Source organism: Hipposideros armiger, unplaced genomic scaffold (assembly GCF_001890085.2).
Source record: "Hipposideros armiger isolate ML-2016 unplaced genomic scaffold, ASM189008v1 scaffold_298, whole genome shotgun sequence".
Classification (NCBI taxonomy): Eukaryota; Metazoa; Chordata; class Mammalia; order Chiroptera; family Hipposideridae; genus Hipposideros; species Hipposideros armiger.
Window position 1 is genome coordinate 691,862 of NW_017731648.1, and position 16,097 is coordinate 707,958.

At 46.9% G+C, this 16,097-nt stretch overlaps 1 protein-coding gene across 8 annotated transcripts in view; it reads left to right on the forward strand.

Annotated features, from left to right (window-relative positions):
* The first annotated feature begins 8,094 nt into the window (after positions 1-8,094).
* The window catches only part of ILF3 (interleukin enhancer binding factor 3), a 26,504-nt gene continuing 18,501 nt past the window's right edge, over positions 8,095-16,097 (forward strand). Inside the window, exon 1 of one of the 8 annotated variants that reach the window (XM_019659346.1) lies at positions 8,095-8,462. The gene's annotated coding sequence lies outside the window, so the exon portion shown is untranslated. Of the gene's footprint in view, positions 8,463-13,087; positions 13,196-16,097 lie in introns of those variants that run through there. The other 7 variants (XM_019659341.1, XM_019659343.1, XM_019659344.1 and 4 more) reach the window with 7 other exon arrangements.

The following is a 16,097-nucleotide window of genomic DNA, read 5'->3' on the forward strand; positions in this document are numbered from 1 at the left end:
CCACAACTAGACTGAAGAACAAAACGACAGCAACTTGTCTGTTCCCCTTCCCCCAATTCCCCAGTGCTGTTCCCATCCCCCCAATTCCCCAATAAAAATATTTTTAAAAAAACTCCTTGCGTGGTATAACGTTCAATCAGATGAGGCTATAAATCAGCACCTTGTTCAGTTTTTTGCAAATAAAGACAGGTCCTTCTATGAACAAGGAATTATGAAGCTCACCGAAAGATGGCAAAAGGTTATCGAACACAACGGGCAATATATCATTGATTGATCTTTGTTCTTTATATAAACAAATGACCTTTGAAAAACATAGACAAAATTCGTCATGAGTTTTCCAACAACCGAATCATTGCATGGAAGAGTACCACATGAATGAGAAACGTTAGGGAGGTTGTTGGGTTTTTTTTTTCTTTCTTTTTTTCCCCCCAAACTCACCCAGGTGCGAGGTGAAGACAGAGAGTTAGATTCAGCTGGAGTTGGTGGAGAGGAGCAGGGACTAGAGGGTGTGTGCAAGGGAGCGGCGCAGGATGGGTCCTATGCTTTCACTGTCCCAAACCCTCAAACAGCTTTTGGCACACTCAGGGTGAATGCCACTGTCTGCATTGGGTCCACAGGGCCTTATAAAAACCATATACCTTTTCTTGAATGTTCCTTCCTCCCATCCTGTCTCATTTGCTCCACTCCAGCCCCTGGAGCCTCCTTGCTGCTCCTTCCACAAGTATAGACAACCTCTGGGACTTTGCACTGGCTGTTCCCTGTGTCTGGAAGGCTTTTCTCCCAGCAACTTGCTTCCCCTCTGTCCCTCAGCTCCCCATACTTTCCTGTGCACTGTCTCATTTCAAACTGCACCTACCCAAGCTCTGCACACCCCTCAGCTCACTTTGTTTTTGTCCACTGCACTTGCCACTTATGGGACATATATACTTTGCTTACTGTGTATTGCCTGCCTCCCCCTTCAGATCAGCTCCACAAGGGCAGGGTCATGTAATGGTTATTTCACCTTGTCCCCAGCAGCTGCTCCTGGTTGTGTGGTCTTCCAGGCCAGCACCTCCTACCCTCCTGCATGGTCTATGAGTTACCAGCAGGCTTTACCAAAGCTCTTTTCTGCTTGGGTTGGCCAGCATTAATTTCTGTACTTTGCAACTCTGAGAGGTAGAGATCCAGAATGATCCAGGATGAGGCCAAACCAGAAGAAAGGGAACCACTGACCTTTTAGAAAGCAGGCGTGCAGGCGCAGGTGTGCTGGCCAGTTACAGGCTGGCTGAAAATTCAAAGTGCCCCTGGCAACTAACAGACACAGTGAAGGCCATGTTGTGTGTTTCCAATTCTGCAACTTTCTAGAACAGATAAAGCTAACCCTGGTGATGTAAGAAGAGGGCCAAGAATTGACTAGGAAGGGCAGAAAGGAACTTCCTGGGGTGATGACAATATTCCTTATCTTGATTGGGGTGGTGCTTACACAGATGTATACCATGAAAATATTTGCCAAGCTATACACTTAGGATTGTGTATATTATACCTAATTTATTTTTTTAAGATTTTACTGGGAAATTGGGGGAGGAAACAGCATTGGGGAATTGGGGAGGGGAACAGACAAGTTGCTCTCCTTTTGTTCTTCAGTCTAGTTGTGGAGGACATCGCTTCACTGGCCTATGTTGGTATTGTGATCATTGCGCTCCTCTTGGCTGAGGCAGATCAGTCGCCAGCCATTGGACGGCCGCTCATGGTAGCTTTACGGCAGCCCACTGCAGCTTATGCTGTCGCCAGCGACTCACGGCAGCCCAGGTCCAGGTCGAGCTGTTGTTCACCATCTTAGCTGTAGAGGGCGCAGCATCATTGGCCCTTGTGGGATCCGAACCGATGGCCCTGCTGCTCAGAACTAGTGCTCCCAAGCCAACTCTTAACCAATGAGCCACTCGGCCAGCCCCATACCTTATTTTTTAAAAAGTGGATTCAAGGGGCCTGCCGAATGGCGCATTGGTTAAGAGTTGGCTTGGGATGCCAGAGGGCCCCGATTCGGATCCCACATATGAGGGCCAGTGACACTGCCCTCTACAGCTAAGATGCTGAACAACAGCTCAACCTGGAGCTGGGCTGCTGTGAGTCGCCAGCGACGGCGACGGCGTAGGCTGCAGCCCCTGTGGCAGTGGGTTGCCATGGGCTACCGTGTGTAGCCAGCAGCCAGCGTGAGCGGCCAGCAGCCGCAGTGAGCGGCCGTCCAGAAGCCGGTGACTGTCTGCCTTGCCCGGGAAGAGCGCAATGATGGTGCCAACTTGGGCCAGTGAAGCAACGTCCTCCACAACTAGACTGAAGAACAAAAAGGATAGCAACTTGTTTGTTCCCCTTCCCCCAATTCCCCAATAAAAAAATCTTAAAAAAAAAAAAGTGGATTCAAGGAAGTGGGGAGTTCCCTTTTGGCTCCTCTCTCCGTAAGGTTGGAGTGACTTGGGCACAGTGGGGGGCAGGTGTGGGTGATTCATGGACTCACTCACTTGCTGTTTTGAGTGTTCTAAGCCGGGCACTTCACATAGTAGACCTACAGGTGTGAACAAGAACCTTGTTTCGTGGTCTCAGAGTTTACCATCTAGCAAGGGAGATGGATAATATCACTATATAATAGGTGGTGATAAACACTTTGAAGAAAAACAAAGCAGCGTAATTGGACAGTGCTCTTTAAGAAATGGTGGTCAGGGGCCGGCCAAGTGACACATTGGTTAAGAGTTGGCTTGGGACGCCAGCTCTGAGCAGCAGGACCCTGGTTCGGATCCCACGAGGGCCAGTGACACTGCACCCTCTATAGCTAAGATGGTTAACAACAGCTCAACTTGGAGCTGGGCTGCTGTGAGTCGCCGGCAATGGTGTAGGCTGCAGCCCCTGCTGCAGTGGGCTGCCATAAACTACTATGAGTGGGCGGCAGCCGGCATGCGACCCTTACCTGGGAAGAGCGCAATGATCACAATACCAACATGGGCCAGTGAAGTGACATCCTCCACAACTAGACTGAAGAACAAATGGACAGCAACTTGTCTGTTCCCCTTCCCCGATTCCCCAATGCTGTTCCTCTCCCCAATTCCCCAATAAAATCTTTAAGAAAAAATAAATAAATAAAAATAAATGGTGGTCGGGGAGGTGTGCCTCGCTAAGGTGACACTTGAGCAGAGAGCTGAGAGAGGGTGGAAGCTCTCAATGTGGAGGGAAGAGTGTTTCAGGCAGTGGGAACAGCCAGTGCAAAGGCACTGAGGTTAGAGGGTGTTTGAATGACTGTAGTAAGGTGTGAAAGGACACAGCTGTATATCATGGGCTTACATCCTCCCAGGCCAGTGGCCCCAAAAGAAAGAACTTTCAGATGATCAGAAGCAAATCCCAAATCTGCCTCTCCTTTGGCCCATTTTAGTGCAAGGTCATCTCTGAACCAGTCACTGGACCAGAGGAGCTGTGGGGTTCATGGGCCAGACCCAGGTGGAGGCTGGGAGGCAGGAACAAAGTGGAGAGGAGGTTCCCCAAAGGCAAGTCTTGGTTCTCAGAACGAGGAAGCCCAGCAGGCAAGTCATAGGTAGCTACTCTGTGGGATGAGAGAGCAAGAGCTAGGGGCAGCAGTGAGGGTCCTGGCAGGTGAGAATGACGACCTGAAGATGGTTGGGGTCCCACACGTGGCCCAAATGATAGCATCACTGTGTGTGGCTGTGTATTTTTTTCCCCACAGGTCTCAACTTCCTGGGGCTCAAATGATGTGGCCAAAACCTAGCTTCACTTTCACTCCTTTTTTTTCTTTTAATTTCTTAAAATTGTCATAAAATACACATAAAACTTATCACTTTAACCATTTTTGAGTGTACAGTTTAGTGGTATTAAGCACATTCACACTATTGTGCAACCATCACCACCATCCATCTCCAGAACTCTTTCATCTCCTTCAACTTAAACTGTCCTCATTAAACAACTCCTCATTTCCCTTCCCAGGCACCTACCACTCTACTTCCTGGCTCGATGGATTTGATTCCTCTAGTAACCTCCTATAAGTGGAATCATACAGCTGTGACTGGTTTATTTCACTTAGTGTAATGCCAGCAAGGTTCATCCATGTTGCCACATGTGCCAGGATTTCCTTTATTTATTTTTTTAGCTGAGCCATCCTGCCACCTGTTGGCAGCTCAGCTCAGGCCGGGATTCCAGCCGGCGACCCTGTTGCTGAGATCGCACTCTTGAGTGAGCTCTTAACTGAGCCACTCGGCTGGCTGTCCTTCCTTTTAAGGCTGAATAACATTCCATTGTATGAGTATACTTTTTTATTCATTCACCCATTGATGGGCACTTGGATTGCTTCTACTTTTTAGCTATTGTGAATAATGCTATGAACATGGGAATGCAAATATCTCTTCCAGACCCTGTTTTCAGTTGCTGGGTCATGTGGTAATTCCATGTTTAATTTTTTTTGAGGAAACACCATACCATTTCTCACTCCATCTTTTGGTTTAGTTTTCTTCCAAGCTGGTTTCATTCTTTAAGATTTTTATTGGGGAATTGGGGGGGATGGGAACAGTGCTGGGGAATTGGGGGAAGGGGAACAGACAAGTTGCTGTCATTTTTTGTTTTTCAGTCTAGTTGTGGAGGACGTTGCTTCACTGGCCCAAGTTGGCACCATCATTGCTATCTTCCCGGGCAAGGCAGTCGCCGGCCTCTGGATGGCCGCTCATGCTGGCTGCCGGCCACACATGGCAGCCCATGGCAACCCACTGCCACAGGGGCTGCAGCCTACGCTGTCGCCAGCGACTCCCAGCAGCCCAGCTTCAGGTTGAGCTGTTGTTCAGCATCTTAGCTGTGGAGGGCAGTGTCACTGGCCCTCATATGTGGGATCCGAACCAGGGCCCTCTGGCGTCCCAAGCCAGTTCTTTTTTTTTAAATTTTTTTTTAAAGATTTTTATTGGGAAATTGGGGGGATGGGAACAGTGCTGGGGAATTGGGGGAAGGGGAACAGACAAGTTGCTGTCATTTTTTGTTTTTCAGTCTAGTTGTGGAGGACGTTGCTTCACTGGCCCAAGTTGGCACCATCATTGCTATCTTCCCGGGCAAGGCAGTCGCCGGCCTCTGGATGGCCGCTCATGCTGGCTGCCGGCCACACATGGCAGCCCATGGCAACCCACTGCCACAGGGGCTGCAGCCTACGCCGTCGCCGGCAACTCATGGCAGCCCAGCTCCAGGTTGAGCTGTTGTTCAGCATCTTAGCTGTGGAGGGCAGTGTCACTGGCCCTCATATGTGGGATCCGAACCGGGGCCCTCTGGCATCCCAAGCCAGTTCTTAACCATCGCGCCACTCGGCCGGCCCCAGGCTGGTTTCATTCTTTGTCAAGTTATTTCATCAAGGTATACCCTCTTATCCCCCTAACCACATCTTATATTTCTCTGGCTTCAAGACCAGGGAAACAGGGCTTCTCTTGCCCGAAAGTCCCAGGCCTGGTGCTCACTGGCTCTGACTGACCTGATTTGTCACTACTAAGCTAATCACTGTGGCCAGGTCATGGGCCTAGCTTTGGAGTCAGGCAGTGGGGACCTGCCAACGAACTACATATTTAGCAAGCTAGAGGGGTGGTTCCCCAAAACACTGTGGTCAACACAGGTCTACTCTACTAAGAGGGTGGGAAGGCAGCTGGCATTGCTCAGAAAGCTTTCAAGGGGAGGAGTTCTTGGGTGTGATCAAAGGAGTTGCGGGGAGGGCTGAAGTGGTAGAAATCTCTGAAGACAATGAGTGGAAGATGTTCAAGGACATCCAAGTCCTGAGGATGGCAGAAGCTGTTTAGATAGAGGGACTGAAAAAGGAGGGGACAAACCTTAATCTTCAACCAACATAGAGGAAGGTGTAATAGGGAGCAGAGAGTTATAGCTAGATGACATAGGAAGAGGAGGGTTATAGCTAGATGACAGGGGGTGTCAGTTAAGGCAAGGGGGAGAGAGAATTGTACATGCAGGGACTGTTAACTATGTTGTAATGGAAAGGCAAAGGTAGGAGGCTGGGTTAGGGTGGAGATACAGGGACGAGGACAGCTAGCGTCTTAGGTTTCCAACTTGTATGATGACCAAGGAGAGAACACAGACAAGAAGCATGATAAATGCAATTGTCAGGTTGGGCTGAAAACCTCTTATCCAGCAGCTCCTTGTGAGTGAGGTAGGGGTAGGCCCAGATAGATTGCACTTTTAAGGGAGTTTTGGTTTCCTCCACTTTAACTACAACCCAGTGGATCTTCTGGATTTGATGGACCATAAGTCCAGTAGGTGACAATCACAACCATTAACTCTCTCCAGGCTGGTTACTCTAGCAAAGCTTTGAGGTTGAAAAACTCCATATCTGTCCAGGGCTCCTCCATGAAGATTGTGGTTTGATCCAAAGTCTGCTTGAAATCAGGATCCTACCTGCCCCTTACTGTGCTTGTTGCCTCTTTGATATGGGCTGCCTTACAGGGATAAGATCCTCAAAAGCAAGTTCCTCATAAATGTAACTGTGGGCCCTTCCCAAGAAAGGTCCTGGACTTGGGAGTCAGAAAACTAGAAACCTTCCCTGTTCTGCCACTTGGTAGCGCTGTTAGCCTAGTCAAAGTGCTTCTGAGCCTGTTCACTCGGGTCAGAGACACTGCTGATCTCTACCTTTAATATTAAAGTAAGTTATCACCTTTATTATTGAACTAGCTAAACTTACTTTATTCAAGTGTCTGAATACATGTGCCATTAATTTTACCAAACTTTACTTGAATTTCAAGCTCTGTTTAAGAAAGGTCTCCAAGTTAGGAAAGGAAGGAAGATGCAGAATGTCTATCATTTATGTAAAAAACAGCAGTAAAAATACAATTAAGCATCTCTGGGAGTTAAACATTTCCGGAGAGGCAAAAAACTTTACAATGGCTGCCAAGGAGTGTCTGGGGGAGGAAGACTAATTTTGTTTTCTCACACCCTTTTATATCATGTGAATAGATTATCGGTTCAAAATCCTAACTAAAGTGTAAATAAAAAAGCAGGTACAGCATACACCCATTTCTGTAATAATATTTTTACACCTTTTTAAATAATAGCTATCATTTTGGGACACTTGTTCTGCACAAAGAATTTTGTTAAGTGCTTTTTAGAAAAATAATCATTTTGTAGATAAGGAAACGGACGGAGGCTTAGGCCTTGGTTACGCCGGGCGATTCAAACATAGGGCAGACAAATTAGCTTCACCGTCCCTACGTTTTTGCTAGGAAGACCCTCTAGTAGGCTGTAAGTCTTCAACGACTTCTCATCTCCTTCAGGAAGAAAACCTTTACAACAACTCTTTGTTCCGGATTTCGGCAGCGTCTGAACCACAACCTCGCACTTGTCTACTAGCCTAGCAACGTCTGTCGAACGCCAGCCAAATCCTGACACTGGAGGGGGCCGGGGCTTAGTTTAGGCACAAACTGTATACATCAGGGATCTCACAAGACGTCCGAGAGGATTCACCGACACGAGGCTGGTAAAGAAAAGGTGCTCGGTCTATAGGACCTTTACTAATGAGACCCAAGCTGTTGGCCGAGGGTTTGAGTCGCAACACCGGTTCTCCCACGAAGGGGCCGTGAATCCTTGAGTCAGGTCTCCTTCTTGACTGGGCCTCAGTTTCGCCATCTGTGAAACTGGATGGAAGATTAGACCAGATCGGCTCTGACTTTCGGAGGCTCCAGGTCCGGCAGTTCCACTCACTGGCACCTCCACTCTTCACCTATCGAGGGTAAAGAGGGGAGTGGGTTGGCAGCTCCGGGGGGCGGCCTCCTTTCGAGGCCACACCTCCTCGACCGAGATCCGGCCACTAGGAGGACGCTAACTGGAGACCTCTCAGAGTCATTTCCGCCAACGTACTCATGGCGACAGGTGTGAGATGGCAGCCGCGCAGGCGCGTAAACTGGTAGCTGCAGGAGGCTCCTCCCTTTGCCCCGCGTCACGTGATAACGACGTCTTAAAACCACCCTTAAAAAAAAAAAAAAAACCCTACGTTGTCACAAGATACAGGCCGACCAATACGGCAAAGGCGAGAGAAAAGTCCTTGTCACGTGGCGCAGGAGGACTCTAAATTGGCCACTGCCACATGATCAAGCAAGGCTTCGAAACAGACGTTTCGACACCACGTGACAAGCTAAGCAACGTCTACGCTCCTGTCACGTGACTAGAGCCCAGCTCCTTCTTCTTTTCGTTCCTGCCTCCGTCGTCGGCTGGCCTGCGTCGAGCGACAACGCGACGGCGAGGGGGCGGGGCTCCGGCCGGTCACGTGGCCCCGCACCTCCCCGGCGCGCGCCCGCCCGCCCGCTCGCCCCCGGCCCCGGCTCCTCCTCCTCCTCTTCTCGCCATTGCAGTTGGACTCAGCAGCCCGGTGCGCACCGCGTGGCTTTTGGGGGCAGACCCCAGCGGGCTGTGGCAGGAGGGCGGCGGCGGCTGCAGTCGGGGAAGAGGACGCCAACAAGGTAAGCTCCAATGTGGCGGTGGCTGGGCCTGCTCCCGCCTTTGCCCCTCCCCCCTCCCGTCCTCCCACTCAGCGCGGTCCCAGCTGAGGTGTCGTGGTGAACAAGGCCGGAGGAGCCCCGCGCTCCTCGTCTCCGCCCGGTCCCTTCGCACCAGCATCTGGTTCATTCCTCCCTCGCCAGCCTCGCTCCCGCGCTCGGCCGTTACTCTCTCCCATTGTGCCGAGGAAACAAAATGGCGGCATCGGCGGCGAGGACCCGGTGCGCGCGCATCCGTCCCCCCCTCGCGGCCCCTCGTCCGGCGGCAGCGCCTCGCGCTGGGGGTGCGCGCGCACCGGGCCCCCAGCCGCAGCTTCCCCCAGTCGGGCTTTGTCTGTGGTGGCGCCCCGCGTGCGCGCGCGCACGTGCTGGGAGCACACACCCCCCTCGGGCCTGGAGCATCCAGGCCCGCGCGACAGGGGCGACCCCTCCTCCTCACCCCCTCTTCCTCTTTGTCCCACTCCCGCCCCGTGTTCCAGGAGGGTCCCAGGTTCCGGAGGCGGGAAACGTGGTCGCCTTTGTCTTTACATGGCGCGGAGAGGCGGGCTCCCTCTCTGGAGCCCTGTCCCTACGCGGATTATAGAGGAGGACTTTCTGGGTTCATGGGGTCCCCAAATCTCTGGTCAGCCAGGCCTCCCCTATATCAGGATCTAAACCTGGGGGAGGGCGTTTCATTGATGCTGAGCTTTTTTTCATATTGCTTAGGATTTGCATCCTCCCCCAAAATAGTGATACAGTGCGGTATTTGGGTGCACTGTAATCTGCAAGTTTGGGACCCAAACACGAGTGCTAAAAACCCTCTTCTACCTTACTTCCTTAAGTAGTTGAACGACTGAGATTCTTGGGGTTACTTTTGAGTTTGTGCCTGGGTTAATCCCCCACCTGGATGAATTATTTGGGGTGTACAATGACAAGCATGCTCGCTCCCAGCTCAGTGTCTAAACTTGGGGAGAGTAAACCATGTCTTCTCAGTATTTTCAAAATTTATTTCAAGTTGCTTGGGATTTTGCTTAGTGAACATTAATTTCTGTGATAAGCCTCCCTTTTCTAGATTCACGTATTTCAGATTGTAAATCTGTATTTCTGATGGCTTAGGAGTCTTTCCTCTTTACGAGTGGTCATGGGAAAACACAAGGTGTCACCTGAAGTTAGGACTCAAATTTAGTCTCTCTTTTCCTCAGGTGTCTGGTTGGGAATCTTCACGGATTGCTTACAGTGCTGCCACTGTGCTTTGTATGTGATGCTTTGTGTGTGGTCTCGTGGGATGTACAGACAGCAGCCGCTCAGGCTGTGAATAAAGTGTGGGAACCAGAGGCTGGCCCATTCACAGCTGGAAAAGGGAAAAGAAGATAAGGCTTTTGGGCACAGGCAGGTGCTACTATCCCTGCCCTTAGTCCTGGGGCTTTGCTCCTGGGCTGTCTCTTGGCCATCTGGGCAGTTCCTGGTCCCTGCCATTTGCCAGTGGAATCTCTGCAGGCCCTAGTGTTGTCTGGAGCTGATTGGGGGCTGGCAGTTACTGCCAGGCTTGGCCTTGACAGCACTGGACACTGATTTACTAGTCTCCCTATCCTCCAGGAGCTTGGGCAAGCCTGAGAATCACCCTCTTTTTGGAGTGGAGTGGAGTCTAATCGTTTGCACTTTTGTTTTTCTGAACTCGTCCAATGCCTATAGGCAAAAATTCCTTTAGCTCCTAGTATACTTAAGAGGGTTTTTTTGTTTGTTTGTTTTTTGGAGACCCATGGTCCTGGGAGTGAAGAATCTAAGGCTGTTTCTTAGTTTCTTAAATTTCTGTCAAAACTCACACCGGCAAGAGAGGCTGCTAATACTCATATGTCACATATATGATATTCATTTTCATGCTCCCCTGGTTAAGTACCCCAGGTAGGGGCAGGTGCGGTTGGTGGTGAGGAAAGAATCTTTTATAAGTCTGTAAGCCTCTTCTCTGGGTAAACAGTAGGCAAGCATCTTGTCTGTCTTTAGGCTTCTGCAAGGTGTGAGGGTTGGAAATGTTCTCACTTCTGGAAAAGGCTTTAGAAGTTTTCCTTGGGCTGGGACATCTCCCTCTTAATTACTTCTCTGACCCACCCCCCCTTCCCCAATTACTCTTGATTTCACCTTTTATGGCTAAGAGGAATGATGCCTTTTCCCTAGAAACTTGGGTTTATACCTCCTTGGACTTGACCTGCTGCCTTTTGTCAGTAAGTGTATTAACCTTGTGCAGTTTTGAAAGATGTGTAACTATCACATTCTAGTATTAGCATGTATGGCCCATGAAGTGGTGACATTTTATTCACTTCATGCTTCGATCGCACCTTCACAGGAACTAGGATTTTCTAGGCGCTCTCTATATTGGATGCAAAGTCCCGAGAGAGGAAGATTTAATTTTTGTTTCCAGCGGAAGGGTTTGGAATTTGAGGCAGATAGTGGTTTGACAGGAGTCTACACCAATTTGTTAGTGAAGGGTGTTGAGTCCTGAAGGGATGAAGCTGACTTCAGTTTCCTGCAGCAGCATCTGACAATTTCTCCTGAAACAACTAGCTTCCCTCTCTGCTTTGTTGTTTAGAATAAGTTGGTGCTGCCTCTTTGTGGTTCTAGCAGCATTGTAGAAATAATAGTGAAAGCCAGCCACGCAGGTGTTTGCTAGGGAGCCTTGTCAGTATACTAATTTTTAAAAATGGTTTCTTGCCATATTTATGCTCTGTTCAACTTCTGTGGGATTTTTCCAAGACAGCACTTTATAGGTGATCCCATTATAAATTGCAATTGGGAATTAAGACAGACACTTAACATCTGCTGCTTTTAGATGTCTCGAGAAAGCAATGAATGCCCAGTTGAAATTTTTTTGTCTTCTCATTGAATGTGCATATAATGAAGAAATTTAAAATGTAGCCACTAGTTTTAACAGGAAAATGAGTTTACTGTCTTGGCCATTTTCTTGGGGGCCATATGATCACCAAGGATCATTTAGACACAGAGTTGAATGTGCATCCTTTTATTAGAGTGTGTAAGTTTGCTCCATATTATTTTTATAATCTTAGCTGATCAGCGAGAAGTGGTGCTATTGACATTTTGAGGTCCATGGTAATTTTTATTGAACATTCCAAACAGCCTTCCCTTTTATTTTCAGTAGGATTGTGGTTCAAACTCAAGTGTAAGGTCTTAATTGGGATAATCTCCCAGGCCACTTGTTTTTCTGCTGCTTGCCTTTCAACTACTTTACTTCAACTACTTTCACTCTTTATCTGAGTGTGCGCGCGTGTGTTTGTGTGTTTAAAGAATGAAATTTTGCAAGTTAGGTTTGCCTCTCAGTGGTACATGTAGAATTTTTTGCAGTTTGATAATCCTATGTATTTATAATTAAAAAAAAACAGTCTGGGCTGGCCGAGTGGCTCAGTTGGTTAAGAGCCCACTCAAGAGGGCAAGCTCTGAGCAACAGCGGTTTGAGTCCCAGCCGGAGCTGAGCTGCTGCTGAGCTGCCAACAGGTGGTAGGATGGCTCAGCTAAGAAAGAAAACAGTCTGAATGTCAACAATATGGAAATACCAGGCCAACCCCATGGCTCATAGCAGTACTTAAATATTTGTCCTCTGGGTGACCTGTGCATAATGCTTACAGGAGGGGATAATAGTTGCCCAGAAAGTAGGGAGGTCTGTGGCCTGCCCAACGAGAGGTCATCAATAACTACAGCTTCACAGCGGATCTGTGAACTGACAGGGTTGGAGAGAAGGTGAATTGAGTCAAATTTGGTGAAGTTACTTGAGTTTGTTTTTTAAAAACTAAGGCTTCAGCTCTGGAAAAACACCTTTGGCAGTTTCTCACAAAACTAACAGGAAACTGCCATATGACCCAGCAATTTGACTCTTAGGCATTTATCCCAAAGAAATGAACATGTATGTTCACACAAAAACTGATACACAAATACTCATAGCAGCTTTTGTTTGTAATAGCCAAGAATTGGAATGTCCTTCAGCAGGTGAATGGTTAAACAAATCAAGGTACATCCATACCATGGAATACAATTGGGTTGTCAGAAAAGTCATGACACATTTTTGCAATGAAAAACAGAAAAAATACGTCATGACTTTTCTGACAACCCAATACTTAGCAATAAAAAAGAACCAACTGTTGATACACAACTTGGATGAATCTTTAAGCAGTTATGCTGCATGAAACCAGCCAATCATGAAAGGTTACATATTCTACAATTCCCTTTGTATAACATCCTTGGAATTCCAAAATTACAGAAATGGTGAATGGGTTAGTATTTGTTAGGCATGCGGGGCAGTTGGAAGGTGAATGTGACTATATACAGGGTAACAGAAGGGATCCTTTTGACAATAGTCTGTATCAGTATCAGTATTGTGGTTATGATATTGTACTGTAGTTTGCAAAATGTTACCACTGGGAGAAACTGGGCGAAGAGTACACTTAATCTCTCTGTTATTTCTTACAACACAGGTGAAGCTACAATTATCTCAAAATGGCAAGTTTTCATTTAAAAAAGATACCCTTACCTACTAAAATAATTCAGATGTCTGAGTGTTAATGTTAATGTCCTTTGAGAGGCAGTCTTATTTTCTTCTTAACTAGGGGGAAAAACACTTTGAGAAAAGTAAAGAAGTTGAATTGTATGCTACATTAAAAAAATCCTCCAAGGCCCGGGGATAGATGTGGATGAGTTGCGTGTTCCCCCACCAGGTATGGAAGATTTGCTATGCTGGCTTCTCTCACCTCCTTGCTGCCTGAAGAACATGTTGGAAAGAAGGTTTGATAATTCCCTCTTGGAATCATGTTAAACCTTCTCCTGTGATATTATATCTTCTTGGAGGCAGATTTTAAAACATTTCTATTGGTTCATCCAAGAGTAATTGAAATTAGTCCTGTAATACATTGCAGATGTAGTTTTACAGTTGAAAAAGCATTTTCCCACATTGTCACCTTTAATACTTATTATTTGCAAGTATGAGGCGTTAGTTGTATTTTCATGTCATTTCTGACCCAGCTCCAAAAAGGCAAGTAATTTGCTGGAGGTCCCACAGCTGCCAAATTGCGGAGCCCAGGTGAATGCAAACCTGGGGCTTCTGTCTCTAAGACCCATGGGCGCTCCACAATGCCAGAGGGCCTGGCTGGGGTCCTTCGTCTCACAGACCTGTTGGGAGTTCCAGAAACATTTTGAGTAACAATCTGTATTTGCCAACTTTTTATGTTTTCAAGGAAGATCTCTTTTTAACTAGTTATCATATACCATCTTCATCTTTTCATCAGAAAAAAGGATGTTTTAACACTGAAAATATAGGAAGAAAATTAAGTTTAAAGGATGGCTCTTTACATTGAAAATATTTGTGAAAATCTTTATTTCTAACTTTATACCTTCCTATGGACCAATAAAAACACTGTTGCAGACAGAACTCTGAACTATTGCACTGGTGACTTCAGATTTGTGTTGGCCTTAATTTTTTCTCAGAGTAGTGTCCATAACTAGATTTGAGATTGGCATCTTCTGCCTGGGTTGCTTTGTTAAAATCATTTTCTATGTGTCCTTGATGCGAATCTGTAAATGATGACGGAGTCACTAAAGAGTAGCACGTGTGTATCGCTTTCTTTCATATCCCCAGGATAGGATAGTTCCAGAGGTGACGAAACCAGGAGCTGGGTTGGGTCCTTGTACATGTCAAAGTCTTTTTAGGACCAGCACCCGCTTCAGGACAATTCCCCAGAGTTGCTGGGATAGCTGTAAGGTTTTGTGAAATATTCTGGAAGGAGGGGACCCACTCTCAAAGATAGATGGGACTATACCTGTTAGGCATAGGTTCGTTCTAACACTTTCTGATCCACACATGCTGACTTGGGCATGTTTCTTTCCTAGCAGTAAGTGCCATGAACGTCATTCTGATTACCAAGAGGTCAGAAAAATGGTCATCACATTGCAAGCATATGTTTTGTGGTTTAAACTTCTGTAACTCCATGCGGTGGATGGGCTGGTTTTGAGAACAAAAGAAAGAAACCTGATTCCTGTATATTAGAACATCTCAAACCACACAGGTTATGTTTAAAATCGTGATCCTTCACTCTCCACTCATACCTCCCTTGGCCTAGTAAAAATTAGGCTTGTGCCCAGGTTTGAATCATGAACAAGGTTGCAGGAGCAGTTTTGTGCAGCTGTTCATAGCTTTTGTTTAGTTAGGTTGGTAGGGGGCAGTGGAGTGTTGTGTGTGCGTGTTATGGTTTCTCCTTAGCTAGCAGTGTTTCTGGCTAAAAGTTTTGAAAAGGAGGTTTCTGCTCATCCAGATCTCTGTGTTTCTTAATGAGATGCATTCCCTGGTATTTAAGGTCAGAGCAGCTGGCTTCGGAGAGGCTGGCCTGGTTGACAGATCTGGGCTCACATAGAGTTGCAAGAGGTAGGTTTTGTTGCCCCACAAAGGAGCGTTGGTTCTAGTTTTTAAACGTTCGTTTTAGTTCACATGATGAGTACTCTTACTCACTTTGTCCACCTGAATCAGGAGGCATCACCACCAAGGCCTGGTGTAGGAGAAGGGCCCAGGATGAGTGTACTACAGATGGGCCAAATGTGGTGGTTAGAGCCAGCCACAGTCCAGTGAGTCCCATCAGGGGTTTCTCCTGGTCCTGCCACTTGGAGTAGAGGAAGATAAGTGAGGCAGCCCCCTAGAGCAGAGGTACACCTATGTTCCGAGTTTTAAACGATGAGGTGAAGACAGCAGTTGGAAATTTACATGCAGGAAATTTGCTGAAGACAGGTGCATTTGAGGGGTGTGTGCATGTCCAGAGACACTTCCCACGGGCTGATATTTTAACAATGACTATCTTGATCCCCAGTGGGAGAAGGGGGGAGTTTCTGCTGCTTATCTCTGTTAGATGGAATTTATAGTAGAGATTCCCCACATCAGCTAGGTGTGCTTCAGTACCTTTTAAAATACAGCGAATTTAAAATGCAGCGAAAAACAAAAAAATACGTCATGACTTTTCCGACAACCCAGTAATTTTCAGAGTATGGAGTTGGGATGTAGACATCTCCAATGGTGGCAAATGAGGTTTTTTTTTAAAGTATCATTATGGACACATGGATTTGTATAAATGTAATGTGCCGAATCAATTTTATATATTTGAAACATTTTATTATGAAAAATTCAAACACAAAAGGTGACACAGTTTTACACTGAAGACCTACTTGTATACACACCCTAGGTTCTGCCATTGATATTTGACTATACTTATGTTTCACACTTCTGTTCATCTATTCTGTTCATTTTTCAGTATTTTTATGATGCATTTTAAAGTAAGTAGCAGAAAGTTATAGTCTTCCCTCTGAATATTACCTAGAGTCCAGTATTTACAGTTCTTTTTTTCTTTTGAAGTAATACACAGGTCTTGAGTGGACCATTCAATGAGTTCTGACCATTGCATACACCACCCTCTACCAAGAGGTAGCCCGTGACCAACACCCCCAGAAAGCACCCTTGGGCTCCTTTACAGGTGTTCCCCACCACCATTCCCCAAAGGCAACTGTTGTTCTGAATTTTTTCTCATCTATTAGTTTTGCCTATTCTAGAACTTTCATATAGGTGGAAGCATTATTATTATT